This window comes from Amphibalanus amphitrite, unplaced genomic scaffold (genome assembly GCF_019059575.1).
Source record: "Amphibalanus amphitrite isolate SeventyFive unplaced genomic scaffold, NRLGWU_Aamphi_draft 000124F_arrow, whole genome shotgun sequence".
NCBI lineage: Eukaryota > Metazoa > Arthropoda > Thecostraca > Balanomorpha > Balanidae > Amphibalanus > Amphibalanus amphitrite.
In genome coordinates, this window is record NW_024881619.1 from 149143 (window position 1) to 172375 (window position 23233).

Consider the following 23233-nt stretch of genomic DNA (forward strand, 5'->3'; position numbering starts at 1 on the left):
CACATGTGCCGGTTTTTGCCTTTGACCTTGACCTCTGACCTTGATAATTGACCTGAGGTCAAAATTTTAGGTGCTGTAGAATCGTCTCGTATGGATCTTTCGTTTGGTATCTTTTTTGTTTCCGTAACTCCCTTATTTACGGAGTTAGACAGGGGGGGGGGGGCGAAAAACGCCCCTCCCCGGCTGCGGTGGTTGGGATTACCCCCCGGGCCCGGCCGGGTTAAGAGGTACTGGTGTGGCACCCTCAAAGGTATCGGTGTGTGTCCCTCAGAGGCACTGTGCAGGAACCACAAAGGAGCCGGTGTGGACCCTCAGAGGTGCTGGTGAGAGGCCCTCACATGGACGCCGTTGTGGTGATCTTCTAGACACTGGTGTGGCTCTGAGCCCACACCCGTCACAGATGACTGTGTGTGGGGCCCCTGGAGTTGTTGCTGCGACTGCTTGATATTGATAACCCAGTAGGGCCTCTCAGAGACCGGCAAAGGGCCCTCAGAGGCCGTTAACCCGCGCATGACTGGGGTATTTTCCATAACGCGAGTGACTGCAGGGGGGCTCTCCAGAGCCCCCCTGGAGAGCCCCCCCCCCTCCTATCTCCGAAACTACTGTGCCGATCGTCAAAATTCAAACGGCGTCTGATAGCCCTGGAAAAACTGTCGAACGAAACCTATTTTCATTGACCTCGAGGTCACCGATGACGTCACAGGTCAGGTCAAAGTAAAAATTATCGACATTTTTGTTAGTTCACAATTTAGGCTCTGACCGCCGGACCGCCGGTCCGATCAGGCTCATTTTTGTTTTACGCACTCCTTGTCGGATGCCTTAGATACCCTGAGGGTACCGAACTTTTACTTCGAATTTTTAAGGTCAAGGCCAGGTCATCCTAGGTCACGAAAATTATATATCATGTATCGGTCACGTGACGCATGTTTTATGGTCCATTTTACTCGTAGATTTCGAAAATAGTGTCGTCTGTGTCATTTGAGGTCATTGTCAGCTGAATTTGCCGGAGGTCAGGTCACTTTCAGGTCAGAAAAGGTCAAATTTTGAAAATGAAATTTTTCAACAAAAAAGGTACCTATCAGAAGCAGTTTGAGCTCCGGAACACGATGGTGCCATTTATATTGCTGTAAAAAACGTAGTGAAAAATTGTAAAATTTTGACAATAATGCGAATAACTTGGCTATTTTTGAAGATATTGGGCTAAAACTTGCAAATGTAGTTCATCAATGTGTTTTCTATCACATATATTCCGGTTTTTGCGAAAAGTCAAAAACTATCTGAAAAAATCAAAAAATATATTTTTGTAATTGTCAATAAATATTTTTCAAACTTTTCAAAATTTCGAAAATTCGAGATAACAGTTCGATAGCTATGTGTATTTGTAGTCCACTCATGCAAAGAAAATGGATCTAGCTTTAAAACTGAGCTCTTGAGAGCGTTTGCCGTATTTCAGTATTTTGCATGAAAATCGGCCGACGTGATGTCACTCTAACGTCATTTCCGGCTACACTATGGTATCTAGAAAGTTGAAATTTTAACACAAGGTGTCAAATTGATGCTTCTGAAGGTACCGCAAGTTTCGTGTTGATCCATTAAGCGGTTTAGAAGATATTGCTGAAAAACATGAGGGGGCTCTGTAGAGCCCCCCCCCCCCCAGTCATGCGCGGGTTAACGGGAAATGGAAATATGATGCCAACGAGTCTTCACAGGCCGACAAGTGAGGGCCGGCACTATCTTCAGGAGCCCTGTGAGTGTGGAGCCCGTAGAGATCGGCATGGGCCTCTCAGACGCCGGTTGGGCCCTCGAGAGTCACCGGTGTAGGACCTACAGTTACCGGTGGGTGTCTGCCAGAGACACCGGTGTGGGGCCCCAGAAGCGCCGGTGTGGGACTCTCAGAGTCGTCGATGTGGGGCCTAAATAGACACCGGTGTCTCAGAGTAGAGAGAGTAGGTGTAGGGCCCTCAGAGGTGTCTGTGTGGAGCCCTCACAGTCGCCGGTGGACTTTCATTTTTCAAAGGCACCGTTGTGTGGGTCCTCACTCCTCAGAGACACAGACATGGGGGCAAGGGGCCTTCGAGAGGCCAGCAAGGGATCGGTAGAGGCCTTCAGGAGCCCTGTGGGATCCTGGAGACCGGCGTGGTACTCTCAGGCGTCGCTGGGAGCCCTCAGAGTCACCGGTGTGGGGCCCACAGAGTTGCAGGTAGTAGCCGTCAGATGCGCTTGTGTAAGACCTTCAGAGGCGCCATTGTGGGGCCCTCAGAGCCGCCGCCGATGTAGGGCCAAGAAACATTGTTGTTAGTCCCTCAGATTGGTGGTGTTGGGCTCTGAGAGGCGCCGGTGTGAGGCCCTCACAGGCGCCGTTATGGGCCCTCAGAGACACTGGTGTGAAGCCGTTCCATGCGGGTGTGGGTCAGGACCCTAATTAACCCTATTAGTGGCAGGGGGGGGGGGTTGTTTTTATCCACCCCTCAGGTTTTTCGGGAATATCTCCGAAACCGCTGAAGCTACGATGCTGAAATTTTCTGACTTTTCCCAAAACTAAATTGGGCACATTCCCTGAAAATTTCAAGTTCATAACTTTACCAGGGGCGGCTCCAGAGCACTGGGAATTGGGGGGTCCTATTCGTGAAGCGAGTCATTTGGGCGAAGATCACGATGCTGCACCAGTTTTACGAACAGTGAATGAAAGGTATCATGTGATAACATATACAAAGTTATTGTGCATCCTCTTTTGACACGTTTTTGCTATAATAGGCGGATCCAGGCGTCCAAAAAGGGGGGTTATTTTTTACCTCCCAACATAGGTGCCCTGACACCGCCTATGCATGACCAATACAATTTTAGTCGTTCTCTCATAAGAAAATTGTAACATAACAAGACCATTGCCACCCTTTTTAGAAACAGTACCAACAAAAACCTTATTTACTATACTTTTTGTGTACCCCCAATCTCAATGATCTGTATCCGCCTATGATTTTTGAAAATGCATATTTTTAGGATCCATGTGATTTCCTGGTTCATTCTCTATCGATCGGCAAAAGTTGCGTTAAGATTGGTTCAGAAACCTGGCCGTGATAAACAGTCTAAAATGTATCTGCAATTTGCCCGTTTTTACCCCCCTCTACCCCCCTATTGACATTTTTTAATTTTTTTTTTAGAAATGGAGATCTCGTTGAGCCAAATCGAATGCCGTTTGAATTTTGAAAATCGGCCGGTTAGATCTCGAGATATCAAGGGGGGGGTCGTAAACAGCCCCCCCCCCTGCCACTAATATGGGGTGGGGTAGCCAGGAGCCTGCCACTAATAGGGTTAAAGCTGACGCTTAATAGGTCAGCAAGGGCACTCAGAGGCCAGCACAGGGCCCTCAGAAGCCGGAGTGGGGCCCTTATGGAGATATGTGATGTGTGGCGACTCAGGAGCCCGTGACTCCGTGAGGTGCTCTCACGAGTCCTGTGGGTCTTATCAGGCATCGGTAAAATCCTTTTTTAAAGGATTGCATTCCCAATCCATATTCCTAGTGCCGAAGTGGATTGCATTCCTACCCGCTATCCCCTTTTTTCACTTGGATTGTGATCAAATCCGCAATCCTTTTTTGCAATCCTGTTGTATTATTATGTGCACTAGTGGATCTGGGGGAGGGAGGGGGGCATAGGACCGTGCCTCCATCCCCAAATTACCCATTTCTTGTACCTAGTCTTGCGAGTGATTCCTATCTAAGGCACAGGCATTTTATGGGAAATATTTTTTGCCTCAAGCGCCCCCACATTTAAACTTCTACCCAACCAGTGTTTTATATTTTTAAAACTAGCCCTCAAATACGTAATTTTGCCCTTCCTATGTAGTTCATCAGCGTATATTATTTTGAGCGTTTAAATTAAAAGCAGTTTTGGTGTAAAGCCCTTGATAGCAAATTACATTAAGCCGATGAAGCCGATCTCATAATTTTCAATCGCAACAAACCATTTCAAAGCACTAATCAAACACAATCCGGATTGGATTGCAAAAATTGGAAGTATGATGCAATCCAATCCGCAATCAAATCCTGTTTTTTGGAATGGATTTCAAATCCAGGTGCAATCCACCAAAAAGGGATGCAATCGGGATTTTGCAATCCTGCAATCACAATCCTACCGATGCCTAGGTCTTATCTTGCAGTCGAAATAAGGCGCGCTTGGACCCTGAGCGGCCAATTGGCACTGCAGGACTGGCACCTCTCGGGCCCATAGGGCACCATGCATCTAATGAGGCGACACGCGCCCCTTGTGCCCCTTCCCCCCCCCCCCCCCCCGGTTATGCTGCGCTGGCCGCGGCCATACAGGTAAATCGTATTCTAACCGTCCCTATTCCCAAGCATAGGCGGCGGCCGATTCCTGGTTTGCGAAATATAACTGCCGTGGTTAGACAATACGGTCAGTAGGGGTGAAGCGGCATTGCTCCCCTGTGGTAAGAAGCAACATATTTCAAGACAAAATAAAGAGAATGTCAACTAAATTGAGGTTACTAAAACGACTCTGATCACAAAGATAGTTACTAGGAAGGCTTTCTAATCCATTTTTATTTAGTTCCTCGTTATAGGCGTAAGAAGTTAAGGGGGCATACTTGTCTAAGTCTGAATGGGGGGGGGGGGCATGCTTGTACTGAATGCCCTCCCCAGGCTCCTGTCCGGGGGGCATATGCCCCTAATGCCCCCTTGAATCCACCAGTGCCACCGGATGTTTTTTTTTACATTGCAACTTATTTCATAACGTGAAGAGTGTCCTATCGTTCATAAAAACGTTTATGAGATAGACTCGCAGCCGCCCACCCGATCAGCACCGACTTTGAGATGGCGATCCGGACATCACCGCCAGTGTTCTTGGAGTGTAGGCGATAGACACAGTTATATAAGCGCCAATATGGTCAGCTAGAAGCGAAGGGAGACGTCCGACGACAATAGATATTGTCCAGTGCTTGGTCAGTCGGCAATGAAATGTTAAAATTGGATGAGCTAAATGACCAGAGAAAATGTCGCACTCGCATCGCGTCCAATAGCTGTGATGAAAAGGTTGCTGACAATAATGCTCAAAGAACCCTCAACAGCGATCAGTAAAAACAATCAATGGACCATGCTGCAGTCACCATCTACCTACCGAACCTCATTGACAAAATGTCCCATTTTATTGCAATGTGCCACAGCGTTATTATTACAATGTCGTCTGTTGTGTGCCTTTTTTCGCTGTACTTTGTGAATGAGCGCGCAGCCCAACTCGGCGCTGTCGGGTCTGATCGATTGGCGGTGCCGGCGCGCGTGCGCCCGGCGCCCCGGCAGCGCCCCGAGCCGGCGCGGCGCAGACTCGCTGGCCGGCAGCTGACCCCGCTGACCTGACTGACAGCGGGATCAGTGGAAACAGCAGACGGCGACACGACTGAGGTCGGACTCACTGGCGAATCCATGGTTTCAGCGCGGGGGGGCATACCAGGTCACGGAGCCAAACCTAGGGTACCCCCAAATCCTGTTTTCTCATCGGATTTAGGCCACTTATTTTTCGTCATAGCCCTGACACGAGTTTTTTCTATTTAAAAAAAAAATGATAGGACACCTGACCCCCATTGGCAGATCCAGGAGGAGGAGGCTTTTGGGACAAATACCCCGGCAGCGCCAGAAATCGACGAAAATTGGTGGGGCCGGTGGGGCCCTCAGAATGACTCGTGTATAGAGCCGACCCAGGGCCGCCGGTGTGGAACCTTAAGAGGTACTGGCGTGGGACCATCAAAGGTATCGGTGTGGGTTCCCCAGAGGCAGTGGTGTGGGGCCCTCAGAGGCACTGGTGCAGGTCGCAGGAACCACAAAGGAGCCGGTGTGAGCCCTCTAAGGTGCTGGTGTGAGGCCCTCACATGGACGCCATTGTGGTGCCTCAGACACTGGTGTGGCGCTAAGCCCACACCATTCACAGATGGCTGTGTCATGGATTAGAGACAACTGGATGGGGCACTCCGGCGATATTAGCGTCACACCGCCGTTATGCGCATGCGCGAGGAACGTACACGACCGCGGCCTTGGCGCCTGTTGTAAACTCAATGGCGGAGTGCCTTGCGGCGATTGTTATTTTGCTTTTACGTGTGATTTAGCGCGTTTGAAGAAGAAGTTGGGGCGGCATATAATATTTTGAAAGGTGAGGAATGCAGTGGAGGTGAAAGTTTGGTCTCAATAGCTATGTTTGGTGAGGAATGACTTGCTCTGAAAATAGCCCCTATTTGACAAGAAGCACAAATCGGTGTATATTTCTTTGATACAGCAGGCTAAGTGGATGTGAGGTAGTGTGTTTTGCTGAGAATTGTCCGGAGAATCGATTGATCGTAGAAATAAATGAATAATATAGCGGTACTAGGAGATAATCGCCTTTGAAGTGATGACTACAAATATGGCGCATATCGTTTATCACCGATTACACTTGCACTTCTTTATTACTGGTTTCATAGAGTTTGGCTGACTACAAGTCAAGTACAAAACTGATGAATTAAAAAAATACTTTAAGCACTCCTAGTAAGCCCCACATATATATTCTGAACCTTAACTACAAATTACAATACTAAACCTATACGTATGCACATATACTGCGGCACAGCGAAAAGTATTCTGTCATGATCTTAAACATTTTAAAGCAACTTTTGACATTTTTGTATTTAATTTATTATTTCTCCAGGATAACAATATGCTCACATAATTATATTCTACCACTTATCAGTCATTTTTGTTATGAGAGGTTAGGTACCTACGCTTGTTTGAGGAGCTTGAAACTTCACACTTAATTGTAGTAATTTATCATAAATGGTTCATAACATTGTGTAAGAAAAATGATACAATTTTCATGTTCAGTTATTAGCTTGACCTTACAATTAAAAATGAAATGATTGCATCTATTAGCAAATATACATAGAGTTACCTTCACAATTGTGTCTGACTCGTGTAGGTACTCAGTGGCCTTTGGTTCTTACGTTTCCTTATAATGTACCTAATTCAATAGATACCTATGCCAATTTCATTTTACTCATTTAGATTAAGTACTTCATCAACTTACCTTTTTCATTTTATTACATTTGTACCTTTTCACTTTCCAGTTTGTCCAACTATTACTAGTCAGTGCTGCTGGATCGACCCTCTTCATCTGCACTGGAATGGGAGGATGGGGAGGGATGATGACAGCGCTTGTGTGGTGCCTCCAGTTTTGAGCATATTGTGTGTCTTGGGTGTTGCATGCAAAGTGTTTGAGCGTTAAAGTGTTTGCTTGCTGCTTTTGCTTTACCTTTGTTTGATCGATGCTCAGGGACGGCATTGGGGATCAAAGGATGCATTGGTGGAATGTTTGATAGTTTGTTTACTTACTGATGCTTTACATTGAGCAATGGACAGCTGTAACCTGAAGTGTTATTGCAATGGCATGTAGATTTACTGATTGTGTTTGTACTGTTTACATTTCTGTCTCCCTACTTGCCCCATGCTCCATCAATAGCTTTTGATCCATCAATAGCTTTTGATAGGATTAGGCACTGATCTGTGTTTTTGAGGTGCCTGTGAACCTGCCCATCCCTGTGAATTGTATCTGATGGGCTGGTTTTTCGAAGAAAGCTAATGTCGAGTAGTGTAGACCACTGAGTTTTTGTCGCAAATAGAATTATTCATTCTATTAACTCATCTCGTTTGTTTAACCCGCGACCGCCTGGGGGGGGGGGGTCGGATCCGACCCCCCCCCCCTCCGTTTTTCTTGAATAACTCATGAACCACTTTTGCTATCTACTTGAAACTTGGCATACCTTCTCCCCCATCAATTTGACGTCTCCTGTGCAATTTTTAAGAAAAAATTTCCAAAATTTTTTGAGATATATCGATTTTAGTGATGCTACTACATGGCGTTTTTAGTGAAAAAGTGGTAAATGTTTAAAAAATCGCCAAAAATCAGGGTTTAAAGCAAATTGCTAATTAAGGACATCAAAAGACGCAGCTCAACGAGTTCTTTAAAATGGCTATCTCGGATTTTCCATAAAATGCGTTTTTCACCCCTAAAAATTCAAAAAACTATATTTTTTGGAAAACAGCTAATAAAATCCAAAATTTTGGGAATTTCCAAAAAACCGGAATATATGCTGTAGAGCTCTATTAGAACATTAGATGCCCCAAATTTCAACTTTCTATCTTGATTTTTGACCCCCAAATTGTAAAAAATAGCTCCAACATGCATAGGGCATGGTGACGTCATAAGCATTTTCGTGAATTAGAGGCACTTCTGAACATCGCATGTGAAAACAAATGGCACCACTAGATTCCTGGGACAAATCTCGTCTAGAAAAGTGCATTTTTATGTCAAAAATAAAAAGTTGAAAAATTGACCTTTTTTCTCAGCCCTCGTTTAGTTATGTATGGTATAAACGATTTTTTATGCTTTCAATGCACACTTATCACCAGCACAGTGACTTGGGGTCACATATAACCATTACCATTGGATTCGGCGTGAAAAATAAGCCATAAAACATGTGTCGCACGCCTATGTAGCAGAACGTGAAAACCGTGACCTTTCGTGACCTGACCTGACCTTGACCCGTACTTAGTATGACCCCTATACGCACATGGTACCTTCACTAGGCCTTTGAGGTCATTTTTGGTGAGTTTCGAGCAGCAGCTATCGATTCTGCTGTCCGTAAGCCTAATCATGCAAAACCCCTGAATTTGACCTTTGACCTGACCTTGACCCGAAAGTTGACCTCAATCTTAAAATCTTAAGAGTGCTTTGGGAAGGTCTCGTAGAGACCTTTCGAACGCCGCCTCGCGGGGCTCGATACGACCATTGGTTCTCGAGATAACAGGGGGGGGGGTCGGATCCGACCCCCCCCCCCCCAGGCTGTCGTGGGTACGGAAATAGCCCAGGCGGTGCCGGGTTAACATGTGCGGGTGTGCGAGTGCCGGTAAAGCTGCTGTGTTCAGAATATTGGGCGCTGAATGCGAAGATAAGGGCATGGCTACATTGGACAGATTCGATCCTCGACAGGTGGAGCTCAGCCCATCCCGGTGAGACCGGCATGGCTCGGTAATGCAGGTACTCGTAAACGGTCACAACGGACTACGGAGAGACATGGTAGTCATCGAACTGCTCTAGTGCACTCACCAGCCACCTAGAGGCTGGGTGGGGTGGCTGGCTATCAGCCCGGAACAAGGACAGGTGATCAAGGATGAGGTTGGGTGGGTTGTGAGGATGCAGAGGACGAAAATGCGCAGAAACTGTGGGCGGGTCTCGTGCTTCGGTCGGCGTCAAGCGGGCTAACGTTTCTGAGGGTCGACCACGATTTTTATGAAGTCGAGCACATTCCACAAGTGTAGCATCGGGCTAACTACCCATTGATACCCCACCCACCATCAAAAGGCCTCAGTAGAGCAATTTTGAACGGCGAGGAACGTAAGTTACCGCAGCCGCTAATGCGCCCGGCCGGCCCGGGCGCCCAGCGGTCGTGTACAGGCCTCGCGGGTTTTAAGGGTAGGTTTTGCCTTTCCGGCTATATCTTATTCGTCTTCAACGTTGTAGGCTTGAAGATGTGACCGATTTATTGGTATAGCTCCCTACCATGACCATGGAAAAAGGTTTGATCGTATGCCGGCTAGTTTCGGAGAAATTAAAAGAAAACCTCAAAATCCGCCGTTTGGGGCATTCTGACCGCGGCTTCCCTGCAGTCGCCTATGACTACAGTGGCGCCACCCAACGGGTAGGGCGCTGAAACACAGAGGCATGAATGAATCCAGCGCGTTGTGAACGGTGGATAGAGGCGGGACTCGGCAGAGGCTATCACTGCGGCCCGCGAAGGGCGTCCTTGGACAGCTGGCGAGCCTCGGGCGGTGAGGCCAGAGGTCACGACAGCCAGGCGCTGTTTGGCGTGAAGGGAGGGGAGGCGCCCGCCTCAGCCAGCCTCGCCTCAACCAACTCAGCCGGTTTGGTGGTAGTGGTGGTGGTGTGTGTGGGGGGGGGGGGGGGCGGCAAGCGGGATGGGGGAGAACGAACGGGATACAATAGAATGGAAATGTCTTGCCATGGTCAACTTACAATATTTTTTACCTAATAAGCATTTAATAAGTGAATGAGGACTTAACTCCACACGAAATCGTTCGGGTCGGAACTTTCGAATTTTATTTACAAAACTTCGTCAGCGAGTCTTCGTAATCAAAACTTACTTACTCTTCATAATCAAAACTTCGTAATCGGGTTCGGGGGGTATCGGTCGCAAAATACAATTCGAAAGCTCCGACCCGAACGGTTTCTTGTGGAGTGAAGTCTTCATTCACTTATTACATTAACAAACTCCACATCATGTCCTTAAGATAATAAGCATTTATTAAGATAACAACAGAACCCACCATATTAAATCGAGAAATTTACAGGAAATGTTACTTTTCGATGTTACCGTTTCCTTTTAATGGAATTTAAACCCTATTTCCTATTAGGGGGATAAAATGAACCCCTCTCCTTAGTTTCCTGAATAACTCGCGTAAAAATTGGCGAATCGCAGCGAAACTTTCAGTGCCGTTAGTTATTTTTCTCACCATAAGTAAATAAATATCTATGCGGTCAGGAGTCGAGATAAATTCAGGCCATCTGTAATTTGAAAGTTTACACCTACCCTGATAATTTCATGACCCTTACCATAGATAACATGATTCATGTTATCTATGCCCTGACCAAAATGACCTTTGGTCTGTGGACTGTGACCAGTTTTTAGAGCCCATTATAGGCCAGGATGGGCATTCGGCGCGTCAGGTCTCATTAACCCTTCGTTTCTAGACCTGTGATTAGAAACGTTCGAACATGTGAGATGGTGCTTGGTCCCTTGCGTCTTAATTGGCCGGGACCAGCGGAGGAACTTGGCCGGTGCCTTCAGGGCTGCTTAACTACAAATTTGCCGATCTGCGGAGCGTATGGAGCCGATCTAGCCAGGTTCACAACCAATAGGAATGACATTGCGGCACAGCCAATCTTCAAGGTTTCCGCTCCCCTTGAATATCTGCAGTTTAGCTGCCGGTTTTCCGGTCACGTGGCCTAAAGGCGCGGTGACTAGCGATGAAAATAGAAACACGTTGAACAGGCTAGCTGATAGAAAGATTGACCAACGCCTCGTAGCGAAGGGGGGGGGGTGAAACACCCCCTCCCCCGTCCTTCTCCGTAGATATCTCCCAAACAGCTGCAGATATCGTCACCAAACTTTCAGGACCTCTCCAGGCATCGATGTTACACATTGCGACCGAAACATTTTCCAGAGCACATGTAGGTTGGCCGCGAATGACGTCAGAGTGACGTCATGTTCTGCCATTTTCGACCCAAAAAAGGGTTTCGCGGGAAGAGCTGTCAGCCCTACAGCTTTGAAGATAGAGAAAAATGTTCAATACATAACAGGTGTAGAATGACGAAGGCTACAAAACTGCCCACACGGAGTTTTGAAATTTTGTGATTTTGACGCCCTAAAATCAAGAAAGTATTTTGTTTTTGATAAAATAGCAAAAAATAAAAAAGTAAAATTTCGAAAAACCGGAATAGGGGTGATAGTCCATACATGTTCTATCTTCATACCCAATTCGAGATCGATACCTCTTTTTTACCAAGCTGTAGCGAAAAAAAAAACTTGAAAATTGATGATGAAAAATTTTCAAACTCAATTTGTAGCAATTTTAGATCACGTAGCGCAAAACACAGACCACCATCAAACTCCCCGTGACGAGCTGCATTGAATCGTTACCCATTTTATGTAAAAATATCAACTTTGAAATTTGACCTAATTTGACCTGGCCTTGCCCTGAGCTTCACTAAAATATAGCATAAAATGGCCCTAAAGGCTGCCTGGCCCACATAATCGCATTTGTCATGTAAAATGGACTATAAAACATGTATCACACTACACTTTCGTATTGTGACCCTCAGTGACCTGACCTCTGTGGCCTGACCTGGTATTAGTGACCTCAAAAAGCAAAATATGTGTTTGACGGACAATTCTCCATCAATGATTTTCAATGGCATTCATTTTTACTCGCTTTTACAATGCATTTCTTGAAATGCCTGTAAACGGTGAAAATTCGAACTTTGACCTGCTGCGACGTTATCGGTTGGGCCGAGGTCAATGAAATTAGGTCACAAGGTAGTTCCGTGGTAGGGCTATCGAACAATTTTGAAAATCGCCCGGTAACTTTCTGAGATCTTAGGGGGCGAAACGCCCCCCCCCCCCCGCGAGTGGTAGGGTCCGCCGATAGCCCTACGGGGCGCGGGTTAAGGCTCATTTTAAATCCGTGTATTGTCGCTAAATACCTTTACCGACCGTTTTCTAAAAAGGCTCACTTATCCCTCTCTCTCTCTCTCTCTCTCTCTCTCTCTCTCTCTCTCTCTCTCTCTCTCTCTCTCTCTCTCTCTCTCTCTCTCATACCAAAAGCTCCATAAATGGTCATGACAAAAGCTTCTAGGCAGGTCTCGACCCTTCCGACTTTTGGTTTATTAAACTGACTTGGAAGGTGAACGTATGACCTATGGTCAACGAAGGACCTATGATCTATAAAGATTGGGTATCATCGGCTTTCTCTCGTCTCGTGCAACATGCTCCTTCTTCTCAAGAAGCTCTAGTTTGATCAGAAGCCGATCAACTGTGGGGTCTGATCCACCTCGCCCATACGTTAGCGCCTACGAAAACGCCGATATGGTGTGAGTTATGGCATTTTCCTGTAGAAACAATGGCATGTTTTGCTTTTTTATCAGCTCACATCGATTTTGTTCTGAAAATAACGCAAAAACATCAGCTTAAGTGATGTAATTTAAACTTTAACGCCTAGATTCCTTTTCAAAATACTGTAATGTAATTCATGCAACATATTTCTTGATCAGTTTTGTGACAAAGTTTTGGAAATATAATGCAGCAGAAAACAAAACTTTGCTGTGAAACGACCTCCAGCCTCAGCAGGTCACGGTTAACCTCGTCCCGTTGGGGGGGGGGGGGATATAGCCGACCGAGATAAATGAAATTGGGTCAAAAGGTATTTCCTCGGGCTATCCAACACCGTTTGCTGCTTGTCGCTATGTTGCGTGGTTCTCGAGATCCTAGGGGAGGGGGCAAAATGCCCCCCCCCCCCAACGCGTTGCTCGGCAGACCCTAACGGGGCGCGGGTTAAATGACAGAACTGTTCCCAAGAAATAACATTACAGTCGTATCCCGGCCTCAATGGTAAGCGGCTAATACTTTGGACGACTACTTATGGATCGGCACGCTGCCGGCTCACCCCGCCCGCTGGCTACGAGTGGCCTTGACCGTTCAATGCCGATTGGCCAACGACCGAGGTCGCGCGCTGGTCAGCACGCAGAGAGGACGGGACGCGGTACTGCACATTGTGAGTGACCTCTGACCTTTCCCCGTCCCCTGACCGCGTGCCATGTCGCCAGCCCAGACGATAGAAACCGGTTCTAGCCTCGACGCAGGCTGCCACTCTAACCCTCCCCTCCCCACTTTACTGTGTGCCGTAGTACGCGCTCGCGAGTAACTGGGCGGAGCAAATGGTCACCGATACAGAGTAGAGATGCCACTTTTGAACCCGCGAACCCGCTTTCTGCGGGTTTTCAAAACCCGCAGGGTTTTTGGCGGGTTTGAGAAGCAAAACTTGTCGTGTGGCGGGTATTTGGCGGTCAGACTTAAGAACCTATATTTTTTTTTTTTTTTAGATGCAAAACACAATGCCAAGTGCATTTGCTCAGGTTAGCAATACAATATTCATCAAAACAGCTTTTAAAACAGAACCAAATATAGAAATATATCAAGGAAGCACATTTCAAATGCAAAACTGAAAACAACCAGCAATAGCATCCACAGTCTAGCAATGACCAAACCAAGGTATAAGCAACAAACTACAAAGCATAAATAATTGCTGATGAAAGCATTCCATAAAACATAAAAGAACCTGAAAGCAAACTTATAGGAAGCTGAACTGAAGTCTATGTGCAGTGTGCACTAGATATACGTTATGGAAGAACCCAGAATCAGAGCAAATGCCACATGCTACTTTATTTGCGTCTGGTCGGCATAAAAAAGAGCTATCAACTAAACAAAATTTGATGCAAATTCATTGATTACCTATCCTATGTTCTGTTCCACCCTATATTACGAAAATAACTCACCAATTACCCTTACAAAAAATCAAAATATTGACTGGGCGGCCCAAATATAACGCAATACAATACTGGCGCACTTCCGACATTCTGACAAGGATTGGCATTTGACTGCGTCAATTTTGGTCTCTGAGGCAAAGGAAAGCTGTCATTGATGACGCAATAATTTTACAATCAATTTTTCTGTCTTGGTTTTTGAATACCTCAAAATAGCAGTTATACATGTTACATACAAAACCACGTAGCTGGTCGCATTTATTTCTTTTGTCTTTTTACGTGCTTATCATTTGTATGACGAGAGAGCCGGAGAACATTACCAAGACCATGTATGAAATTATTACATTTAATTTAGTATTTACTGTCTCTTTATTTCTTAACCGGTTATTAACTTCTAAATGGTAAAACTTTAGCTGTTGTGTAAAATAACTTTATCAGAATGGCACATGAATATGCATTATACATCGGTGTTTTCGCAACAAGTTCGCACTAACTACGGCCGCAATAATTTAGTCGCTGTTACATTCTTTGCAATCAGCTGTTGGTGACGCTTCTGACGCATGTTTCCAGAAACGCGTGGTTCATTGGTGGTTAGTTGGTTTTTGCTGGGATTTTGCATGATTTGTTTTATGTGTAGATCGACTGGATACTTATTATTCACCGTGTCACTATTTATTTTTAACTGGAAATCGCATATCTTTTATATCAACATTCATTTTGATAGCAATATCATTCCAGAAGCCTAACATTGAGAGGGAGCCAGAGTAAAATTTTGATCCTCAGCCAATGCTGAAGGGTAAGGTGAGAGAAAGATTTTACTGAACTCTTTTCAGAAAGGAATTTCAAATGTATTGATGCATTATTCGTTTTCCACTATCCAGTGTGCACTTCCTGAGGACTTAGCATAGCAATTTCAAGTCCTTACTATTCGTTTGGCTGTCTTTTTCTGCACAGCAATGAAGCAAGTAAGGTTTATATAGCTCTAGCATTGACCCAGCTGTATTTTTTCTTGCAAAAGCAGGTTTTCAAAATTGCGGGTTTTTTGCGGGTTCGGCTCAGCCAAAATCAGCTTGCGGGTAGTTGTGGTTGGGCAAGGGGTAGCTGCGGGGCGGGGCGGGTAATGAAATTGCAAATTTGTGGCATCTCTAATACAGAGGCGGAACTGGTTGCCCTCCCGCTCGCCAAGCCACCTACCGCTAAAACCCGCGGGACCTGTACGTTGTTAGTTCCGGGTTCCGCCACCAGGCGGCCGCCGGCCGCGGCGGTGTGACGCATAGATCAAAGGGTACCGCCGAGAGTGCCCCATCCAGGTATCTCTTATCCATGGCTGTGTGTGGGGCCCTTGGAGTTGTTTATGCGAAATGCGAATGCTTAATAACCCAGTAGGACCTCTCAGAGACCGACAAAGGGCCCTCAGAGGCCGGTAACGGGCCGTATCATGCCAACAATGGGCCTTCACAGGCCGGCAAGTGAGGGCCGGCACTATCTTCAGGAGCCATGTGGATTGTGGAGTCCTTAGAGATCGGCATGGTACTCTCAGACGCCGGTGGGGCCCTTAGAGTCACCGGTGTAGGACCTACAGAGTTACCGGTGGCTGGCTGCCAGAGGGAGCGCACCCCGTAGCCGGGTGCAGTGAGTGCCTTGGGGCTGGGTGGCCTGTCCTTTGGACGGGTTCAGCCTCGGCGACTCACTAGGGTGCCTGCCCAGACCAATGTCTCCCCCTAATTCCTATCATCCTTCCGGCTCTGCAATGGTCTTGTCAGACCGAAAGGGCCTAACCCAACAAAAAAAGGCTGCCAGAGGCACTGGTGTGGGGCCCCAGAGGCGCCGGTGTGGGACCCTTAGAGTCGCCGATGTGGGGCCTCAGGAGACACTGGTGTCTCAGAGTAGAGAGAGTAGGTGTAGGGCCCTCAGAGGTGTCTGTGTGGAGCCCTCACAGTCGCCGGTGGACTTTCATTTTTCAAAGGCACCGTTGTGTGGGTCCTCACTCCTCAGAGACACAGACATGGGGGCAAGGGGTCTTCAAGAGACCAGCAAGGGTCAGCAGAGGCCTTCAGGAGCCCTGTGGGATCCTGGAGACCGGCGTGGTACTCTCAGGCGTCACTGGGAGCCCTCAGAGTCACCAGTATGGGGCTCACAGAGTTGCAGGTAGGTAGCCGTCAGATGCACCTGTGTAAGACCTTCAGAGGCGCCAGTGTGGGGCCTTCAGAGCCGCCGCCGATGTAGGGCCTTAAGAAATATTGGTGTTAGTCCCTTAGATTGGCGGTGTTGGGCCCTCAAAGGCGCCGGTGTGAGACCCTCACAGGCGCCGTTATGGGCCCTCAGAGACACTGGTGTGGAGCCGTTCCATGCGGGTATGGGCCAGGACCCTAATTAGAGCTGACGCTTAATAGGTCAGCAGGGTCACTCAGAAGCCAGCACAGGGCCCTCAGAAGCAGGAGTGGGGCCCTTATGGAGATGTGTGATGTGTGGCGACTCGGGTGGCGACTGTGATGTGTGGTGACTCCGTGAGGTGATCTCACGAGTCCTGCGGGTCTTATCTCAGTCGAAATAAGGCACGCTTGGACCCTGAGCGGCCAATTGGCACTGCAGGGCCTCTCGGGCCCATAGGGCACCATGCATCTAATAAGGCGGCACGCGCCCCTTGTGTCCCCCTCCCCCCCCCCCCCGGTTACGCTGCACTGGCTGCGGCCATACAGGTAAATCATATTCTAACCGTCCCTATTCCCATGAGCATAGGCGGCGGCCGATTCCTGGTTTGCGCAATATGAGTGCCATCGTTAGACAATACGGTCAAAAGGGTTGAAGCGGCATGACTCCCTGTGGTAAGAACTAAGAAGCAACATATTTTTAGACAAAATAAAGCAATGACAACTAAATTGAGGCTACTAAAACGACTCTGATCACATAAGTAGTTATGTGATCACCCCCAGGTAGTTTTTACTGCTCTGAACTAAATATTTTAAAAGCTAGAACCCTGATTTTTCGTATAGCTGCTTCTCTATCCTTTCTCAGCGTCCAATTAAAATTGCAAGTTTCTGTGGTTTTTGGTTTCGGATATATGACATTGTTTTTCAGGTCATGTCATGACCCAAATGACCAATACCCAATATCTTGCGCTGGCTATGGGTCTTTTTAACCCGCGACCGCCTGGGGGGGGGGGTCGGATCCGACCCCCCCTCCGTTTTTCTTGAATAACTCATGAACCACTTTCGCTATCTACTTGAAACTTGGCATACCTTCTTCCCCATCAATTTGACGTCTCCTGTGCAATTTTCAAGAAAAAATTTCCAAAAAATTTTGAGATATATCGATTTTAGTGATGTAACTACATGGCGTTTTTAGTCAAAAAGTGGTAAATGTTTAAAAAAATCGCCAAAAATCAGGGTTTAAAGCAAATTGCAAATTAAGGACATGAAAAGACGTAGCTCAACGAGTTCTTTAAAATGGCTATCTCGGATTTTCCATAAAATGCGTTTTTCACCCCTAAAAATTCAAAAAACTATATTTTTTTGGAAAACAGCTAGTAAAATCCAAAATTTTCGGAATTTCCAAAAAAAACCGGAATATATGTTGTAGAGCTCTATTAGAACATTAGATGCCCCAAATTTCAACTTTCTATCTTGATTTTGGACCCCCAAATTGTAAAAAAATAGCTCCAACATGCATAAGGCATGGTGACGTCATAAGCATTTTCGCGAATTAGAGGCACTTCTGAACATCGCATGTGAAAACAAATGGCACGACTAGATTGCTCGTCTAGAAAAGTGCATTTTTATGTCAAAAATAAAAAGTTGAAAAAGTGACTTTTTCTTAGCCCTCGTTTAGTTATGTATGGTATAAACGATTTTTTATGCTTTCAATGCACACTTATCACCTGCACAGTGACTTGGGGTCACATATAACCATTACCATCGGATTCGGCGTGAAAAATAAGCCATAAAACATGCGTCACACGCCCATGTAGCAGAAATTGAAAACCGTGACCTTTCGTGACCTGACCTGACCTTGACCTGTACTTATTATGACCCCTATACGCACATGGTACCTTCAATAGGCCTTTGAGGTTATTTTTGGTGAGTTTCGAGCAGCAGCTATCGATTCCGCTGTCCGTAAGCCTAATCATGCAAAACCCCTGAATTAGACCTTTGACCTGACCTTGACCCGAAAGTTGACCTCAATCCTAAAATCTTAAGAGTGCTTTGGGAAGGTCTCGTAGAGACCTTTCGAACGCCGCCTCGCGGGGCTCGATACGACCATTGGTTCTCGAGATAACAGGGGGGGTCGGATCCGACCCCCCTCCAGGCTGTCGTGGGTACGGAAATAGCCCAGGCGGTGCCGGGTTAAGCTTATTTCCAAAATGCCTTGAAATATTTTTGAAGCTTACCACGCCCCTATTTGTGGTTCAGCCTACGAAACAAGGCTGGCCCCAAGTCAAGTTAACGCAAGAGTATCTTTGCTAAAACGAGCGTGTGCGCCATTACGAGACGCAGCGATTGGTACCCGATTTCAAGGTCCCAAGACAACCGGTGACCTCTGAGGCAGGTCAAGTGGCCCAAGAAGCGGGTTCGGTTTTTTGGTAGGGGAGGATGGGGTAATTTAGCCGCTTTTTTAGGAAGCGCTGTAGCTCGAAACTGGCGACATACTTTTGCACTCTCTCAAGGCTGGCAGGTGTAGCATTCATTTTACTTTCTTATACAGTAAGCTGAAAATGATAGAGCAACTACTTATGGCTGAATTTTGTCGTTCTACAAAGGTCTGCAAAGCAGCTAAATTGCCTCGCTAGCAGGGTTATTTGGCCGGTGGGGTAGAGCAATTTGGCCGGTGTTAATTTGAGGCCCGGGTTTTATGCTACGGGCAAGTCAGCCTCAGCGCCAGCAGCCCAGCAATGACATGTGTCTTTTACGCATTTTTAGGCTGACTCAATGTCGAGACTTATCTTCGAATGATTTTGACTCAGGTCTTATTTCAGCATTTTCCTGCACAACTGAAAATGTGCTTCCTTAGCATAGGTACACTGCTAAATCAAACATTTGCATTTTTTGTGGTGAGAAAAACGTTAACTGTTTATTCTAGTAAGGAAATAATCGACTAATTTCAATTAAAAAATTCTTAGCAATCAAAGAAATAACTCAACTCAGTCTCAAATCCTCACATCTCATAGGCCTCCGATGTCTGCAACCGAGTTGTTAACCCTCGCCCCGTTGGGGGGGGGGCCATTTTGGCCCCCCCCTGTGGTTTTTCCTGAATAGCAAGAAAACGGCGGCGCGCAGCGCCGCCAAATTTTCAGTACCTTTCCGGGCATCAATTTGACACCTTCACACCAAATTTCAAGTCTTAGGTCACCTTAGGTCAGGAGTTATTGAGGTCAAACTGAGGTCATGTTCGAGCAAAAATGAGCAAAAAACATGCAATCTTGAAACGCTCACCAAATCTACAGTCATCAAGCAATTTCAAAGTTCTTTATATGGTCTAATAGACAAAAAGCGGCGCTACAAAACTGCAATCTCGGATTTTCAAAATTTTGGGTTTTTGACGCAAAAAAATTCAAAAAATTGATTTTTTTAGAAAAACTAAAAAAAAATCCAAAATTTTTCCGAATTTCGAAAAAAACGGAATATATGTGATAGTCCCTGCGCTCTTCTATATACATACCAAATTTCAGATCGATATCTCGTTTTTTGGCCAAGTTATAGCGAAAAAACTGTTCAAAAATGATGAGTCAAATTTTTGAACTCAATTTTTAGCGATTCTAGACCTCGTACGGCAAAACAAAGACCACCATTGAACTCCCCGTGACGAGCTGCATCGATTCGATACCCATTTTATGCAAAAATATCAACTTTGAAATTTGACCTTATTTGACCTGACCTTGACCTGACCTTGACCTGACCTTGACCAAAACGTGACCTAAGCTGGCCCCAAAGGCTGCCTGACCCACATAATCGCATTTGTCATGTAAAATGGACCATAAAACATGTATCACACGACACTTTCATATTGTGACCCCCCAGTGACCTGACCTCAGTGACATGACCTGGTATCAGTGACCTCAACTAGCAAAATATGTGTTTGAAGAACATTTCCCCATCGATGATTTTCAATGAAATGCATTTTACTCGATTTTACAACGCATTTCTTGAAATGCCTGTAAACGGTGAAAATTGGACCTTTGACCTGACCTGTGACGTCATCGGTTTGACCTAGGTCAATAAAATTGGGTCACAAGGTAGTTCCCTGATAGGGCTATCCAACACCGTTTGCCGCTTGTCGCTACGTTGCGTGGTTCTCGAGATCTTAGGGGGGGGGCCAAAATGGCCCCCCCCCCCAACGGGGCGCGTTGCTCGGCAGAGCCCAACGGGGCGCGGGTTAATAGTGTTTACTAGCTGCAGATGTGACTATCAGTTTGGTTTGAGCAGATCCCTAGCAACTTCGTCGTGGCCGTGCTGCTTTGCGCAGTGTCTTGATGAGCCCCTAGGAGACAGACTGTGCCGCAATGCCACCGCCAACGGCTATAAACCCAACCAGCTCGGTACGACGACCTTATCGTTACATAGGTGGCGGAACCGGGGACGGGGGGGGGGGGGCACCGGGGCACCGTGCCCCCCTTGATTTTGCCATTTTAACATTAGCCCTATGGGTGTTGCATGGAAAGAATGGGCAGTGCCCCCCCCCCTTAATTGAAGGTGTTTCGCCGCTACTCTTATCAAGTCGGCCGTTCCAGCTTAGCAATCTTGAGAGCACCGTCAAAGCTGTTCCACTAGCACCGGCAAAATTACCCCGCATTGCCACTCTGAAAAGTTTTGTCTACAAAGTCGTTATGGTTTTACGGAAATACATGAAATTACTATTTGAAACGCTGAACATCCTAAGCAATGGGACCACAATGTCAAAATTTGTCTACAGCCCGAATTCTACATGCCAGGCATATAATTTTTTGAACGGAAGTAAAAGTTACCATTTTCTAATCAAATTTAGGTATGTTTTACTGATTTTGAAGAAAATTACGAAGGGGAGATTTTTGAGGAAAAAAAAATTCCTACGGATTCCTCATTTTATGTTGACCGCAGTACAATATACCTACGTGTTAAGATTTCTTTAAACATCGAAATATAAAAACTAAACAATTTAATACGTTGTACGTATCAAATTGTCAATCAAATGAATACCGATGTGCTGGAGGCAGGAGGCCACGCCGGTATTTAGTTAAAATTGCCGTAAGCCAAGGTGCTTTATTTGGTTTCCATGGTTACTGACGCTATTTCGCTTGCATTTCGCGAGCAGAGAAGCTGAAAAGTTGAAACAGATTCAACTTTTCAGCTTGCAACTCGCGCCGGACTGATTTTGCTTGCGTTTCGCTCGCGTTTCGCTCGCGTTTTCCGAGCAGGATCCGGCGTGATTTCGCGGCGTAAAAGCGAGACGACCTGCGTGTTGGGAGCTGAAAATATGCCATGCATTGCAATGGGAGAAGCGAGACGCGATTTGCGAGCTGAAAAGCTGTGTTCCGGCCTTAATACTTCACCAAATATTTCACCAAAAGCACCAATTAATTTAGGGCGCTAAGTTTAGAAGTTGTCATGCAGGTGCAACAAACTTTCTCGCGACCAGCGTAGGTTGTGCCGGGACTAGATGGAAAATCTTGAGGTGGGAGCGCAGCCCGACGTATAGTGTCGCTGTCGTGTAGATCCGGCTGGCAGGATGCTCAGATGTCTGCTGTCATGTCAGATGCAGCATCGGTGTGATGGCTCAAGATTGTCAACGAACAACGTATGCCATCACTCAGAGGGGCTAAAAGAGGACCAGACCTAGGTACTGCTCTAACTTTTCTAATATTTTGTTTATTTATATGCAGTTATCGAAAGTTGTACGGCGTCTTGTGGTTATAAACACGTTTGCCGCTGATTCTGACATATTACACTGCAGCATATCTTGCTGGTCTACCGGTTTTGTCAACCGACACGCAAATATGTCGGGGACTTCGGACCATATTTGCTTATTTCACTATCTTGCCATGTTTAACTCGTGTGTACACATCGCATTTTTAGCTTGTATCTTGAGATAGCTGTTGTAAATTGAGGTAAGTGTTCTGCGTTTTGGCCCTGCAGTTAGTATTTAGATGTAGAGTTAGGTCCATGTAGGTTCCTCACCTAGAACGTATTTCACCAGCGTTCCTCTTCACCAGTTTCGTTAGAGACATTAACTCGTACAGAATACAGCCACTCCGCTCTTGGGAAAGTCGGCTCTGTCTAAGACCTACATCATGAAGGCATTCGCGGTTAACTTATGTGCCTCCTCCACCCTTTCAAACCGCTTTGGCGCGGTGCGGTGGCAGAATTTCCACGTTCCCACGCTTCTGGAAGCCCCATCTCCCTTTGCACATCTCAGGGGCGGGGTATACCTCAGCTCCCCGGCACAGTACCCTGTGGGGCCGGAGCAGGGAACACTCAATCCCCAGGACACGCGTCAGCGCGGCTGCCGGGGGCCGGAGCTGAATCCAGTGGCCACGCGCTGGGGATGGTCAGCCAACTCACTGCGCACGTACCCCCAGAGAGGCCGTCCCTTCTCATCAGCACGCCTGGATGGGGTTATGTGCTGCTGGGGTCACGAGAGAGGCCGCCTTGGATGGGACGAGGAAGAGAAAAGGCTAGCAATGGGAGGTCTAAACAGTTTACAATTGATTGAGCCGATCGTGGGTTTGTTCTGCGATGTTTGGGCGATGATACGATGTTCCCAAGGCTGGCTTGTCATGTTTTCGGTCTATGGATGTGTTTAAATCTTTGTGTTTATGTTGGCGATGCTGCTCAGTTCAGTCAGCTGGGAGTTCATCTGTTGATAATTCCTCCTTTCAGTCACTCCCCACGACCTAGGCTGAGCAGCGGTTGTTCCCTAGCGGAGGTAGGAGCCAGCGGGTCCCTCCCGACTCGCCGACTGCAGCCTGGGACACGGCTGGCTGCAGTGGGGGCCGCGGACCTGACGCCGGTCCGCCGGCAGGCGTCACGCAGCGTCCGTCTGACGGCGCACCTGTCCGCGCCGGCACGCGGCCCATGTAAATGGCGGACGGACGCGCGGCGGCACCTCCGGCTCGG

The 23233-nt window shown here is 46.8% G+C and overlaps 1 protein-coding gene across 5 annotated transcripts in view; it reads left to right on the forward strand.

Annotated features, from left to right (window-relative positions):
- LOC122381658 (dynactin subunit 1-like) overlaps positions 1 to 23233 on the forward strand; it is an 83768-nt gene that overhangs the window by 46112 nt on the left and 14423 nt on the right. The window lies entirely within an intron of this gene.